We start from the raw sequence: 4,588 nt of genomic DNA on the forward strand, positions 1-4,588 counted from the left end.
CACTGATGGATGAGAAGATGCACAGTACATAAAGCTGCAATCACACACTACCTGTAATGTATTTCCCCCATATCACTGATGGATGAGATGATGCACAGTACATAAAGCTGTGATCACACACTGCCTGTAATGTATTTCCTCCATATCACTGATGGATGACATGATGCACAGTACATAAAGCTGTGATCACACACTACCTATTATGTATTTCCTCCATATCACTGATGGATGAGATGATGCACAGTACATAAAGCTGTGATCACACACTACCTGTAATGTATTTCCCCCATATCACTGATGGATGAGATGATGTACAGTACATAAAGCTGCGATCACACACTACCTGTAATGTATTTCCTCCATATCACTGATGGATGAGATGATGTACAGTACATGAAGCTGTGATCACACACACTACCTTTAATGTATTTCCTCCATATCACTGATGGATGAGATGATGCACAGTACATAAAGCTGTGATCACACACTGCCTGTAATGTATTTCCTCCATATCACTGATGGATGAGATGATGTACAGTACATAAAGCTGTGATCACACACTACCTGTAATGTATTTCCTCCGTATCACTGATGGATGAGATGATGTACAGTACATAAAGCTGCGATCACACACTACCTGTAATGTATATCCCCGTATCACAGATGGATGAGATGATGTACAGTACATAAAGCTGCAATCACACACTACCTGTAATGTATTTCCCCCATATCACTGATGGATGAGATGATGTACAGTACATAAAGCTGTGATCACACACTATCTGTAATGTATTTCCTCCGTATCACTGATGGATGAGATGATGTACAGTACATAAAGCTGTGATCACACACTACCTGTAATGTATTTCCTCCATATCACTGATGGATGAGATGATGTACAGTACATGAAGCTGTGATCACACACACTACCTTTAATGTATTTCCTCCATATCACTGATGGATGAGAAGATGCACAGTACATAAAGCTGCAATCACACACTACCTGTAATGTATTTCCCCCATATCACTGATGGATGAGAAGATGCACAGTACATAAAGCTGCAATCACACACTGCCTGTAATGTATTTCCTCCATATCACTGATGGATGAGATGATGTACAGTACATAAAGCTGTGATCACACTACCTGTAATGTATTTCCTCCATATCACTGATGGATGAGATGATGCACAGTACATAAAGCTGTGATCACACACTACCTGTAATGTATTTCCTCCGTATCACTGATGGATGACATGATGCACAGTATATAAAGCTGCGATCACACACTACCTGTAATGTATTTCCCCCATATCACTGATGGATGAGATGATGCACAGTACATAAAGCTGCGATCACACACTACCTGTAATGTCTTTCCCCCATATCACTGATGGATGAGATGATGCACAGTACATAAAGCTGCGATCACACACTACCTGTAATGTATTTCCCCCTTATCACTGATGGATGAGATGATGCACAGTACATAAAGCTGCGATCACACACTACCTGTAATGTATTTCCCCCATATCACTGATTGATGAGATGATGCACAGTACATTAAGCTACGATCACATACTGCCTGTAATGTATTTCCTCCATATTACTGATGGATGAGATGATGCACAGTACATAAAGCTGTGATCACACACTATCTGTAATGTATTTCCTCCATATCACTGATGGATGAGATGATGCACAGTACATAAAGCTGTGATCACACACTACCTGTAATGTATTTCCTCCATATCACTGATGGATGAGATGATGCACAGTACATAAAGCTGTGATCACACACTACCTTTTATGTATTTCCTCAATATCACTGATGGATGAGATGATGCACAGTACATAAAGCTGCGATCACACACTACCTGTAATGTATTTCCTCCATATCACTGATGGATGAGATGATGCACAGTACATAAAGCTGTGATCACACACTACCTGTAATGTATTTCCTCCATATCACAGATGGATGAGATGATGTACAGTACATAAAGCTGTGATCACACACTTCCTGTAATGTATTTCCTCCATATCACTGATGGATGAGATGATGCACAGTACATAAAGCTGTGATCACACACTACCTTTTATGTATTTCCTCAATATCACTGATGGATGAGATGATGCACAGTACATAAAGCTGCGATCACACACTACCTGTAATGTATTTCCTCCATATCACTGATGGATGAGATGATGCACAGTACATAAAGCTGTGATCACACACTACCTGTAATGTATTTCCTCCATATCACTGATGGATGAGATGATGTACAGTACATAAAGCTGTGATCACACAATACCTGTAATGTATTTCCCCCATATCACTGATGGATGAGATGATGCACAGTACATAAAGCTGTGATCACACACTACCTGTAATGTATTTCCTCCATATCACTGATGGATGAGATGATGCACAGTACATAAAGCTGTGATCACACACTATCTGTAATGTATTTCCTCCATATCACTGATGGATGAGATGATGCACAGTACATAAAGCTGTGATCACACACTACCTGTAATGTATTTCCTCAATATCACTGATGGATGAGATGATGCACAGTACATAAAGCTGCGATCACACACTACCTGTAATGTATTTCCTCCATATCACTGATGGATGAGATGATGCACAGTACATAAAGCTGTGATCACACACTACCTGTAATGTATTTCCTCCATATCACTGATGGATGAGATGATGTACAGTACATAAAGCTGTGATCACACACTTCCTGTAATGTATTTCCTCCATATCACTGATGGATGAGATGATGCACAGTACATAAAGCTGTGATCACACACTACCTTTTATGTATTTCCTCAATATCACTGATGGATGAGATGATGCACAGTACATAAAGCTGCGATCACACACTACCTGTAATGTATTTCCTCCATATCACTGATGGATGAGATGATGCACAGTACATAAAGCTGTGATCACACACTACCTGTAATGTATTTCCTCCATATCACTGATGGATGAGATGATGCACAGTACATAAAGCTGTGATCACACACTACCTTTTATGTATTTCCTCAATATCACTGATGGATGAGATGATGCACAGTACATAAAGCTGCGATCACACACTACCTGTAATGTATTTCCTCCATATCACTGATGGATGAGATGATGCACAGTACATAAAGCTGTGATCACACACTACCTGTAATGTATTTCCTCCATATCACTGATGGATGAGATGATGTACAGTACATAAAGCTGTGATCACACACTACCTGTAATGTATTTCCTCCATATTACTGATGGATGAGATGATGCACAGTACATAAAGCTGTGATCACACACTACCTGTAATGTATTTCCTCCATATCACTGATGGATGAGATGATGCACAGTACATAAAGCTGTGATCACACACTACCTGTAATGTATTTCCCCCATATCACTGATGGATGAGAAGATGCACAGTACATAAAGCTGTGATCACACACTACCTGTAATGTATTTCCCCCTTATCACTGATGGATGACATGATGCACAGTACATAAAGCTGTGATCACACACTACCTTTTATGTATTTTCTCTGTATCACAGATGGATGAGATGATGTACAGTACATAAAGCTGCAATCACACACTACCTGTAATGTATTTTCTCTGTATCACAGATGGATGAGATGATGCACAGTACATAAAGCTGTGATCACATACTGCCTGTAATGTATTTCCTCCATATCACTGATGGATGAGATGATGTACAGTACATAAAGCTGTGATCACACACTACCTGTAATGTATTTCCCCCATATCACTGATGGATGAGATGATGTACAGTACATAAAGCTGCGATCACACACTACCTGTAATGTATTTCCCCCATATCACTGATGGATGAGATGATGTACAGTACATAAAGCTGCGATCACACACTACCTGTAATGTATATCCCCGTATCACAGATGGATGACATGATGCACAGTATATAAAGCTGCGATCACACACTACCTGTAATGTATTTCCCCCATATCACTGATGGATGAGATGATGTACAGTACATAAAGCTGTGATCACACACTACCTGTAATGTATTTCCTCCGTATCACTGATGGATGACATGATGCACAGTATATAAAGCTGCGATCACACACTACCTGTAATGTATTTCCCCCATATCACTGATGGATGAGATGATGCACAGTACATAAAGCTGCGATCACACACTACCTGTAATGTATTTCCCCCATATCACTGATGGATGAGATGATGCACAGTACATAAAGCTGCGATCACACACTACCTGTAATGTATTTCCCCCTTATCACTGATGGATGAGATGATGCACAGTACATAAAGCTGCGATCACACACTACCTGTAATGTATTTCCCCCATATCACTGATTGATGAGATGATGCACAGTACATTAAGCTACGATCACATACTGCCTGTAATGTATTTCCTCCATATTACTGATGGATGAGATGATGCACAGTACATAAAGCTGTGATCACACACTATCTGTAATGTATTTCCTCCATATCACTGATGGATGAGATGATGCACAGTACATAAAGCTGTGATCACACACTACCTGTAATGTAT

This window comes from Taudactylus pleione, unplaced genomic scaffold (genome assembly GCF_031769625.1).
Source record: "Taudactylus pleione unplaced genomic scaffold, aTauple2 ptg000846l, whole genome shotgun sequence".
Taxonomy (NCBI): domain Eukaryota; kingdom Metazoa; phylum Chordata; class Amphibia; order Anura; family Myobatrachidae; genus Taudactylus; species Taudactylus pleione.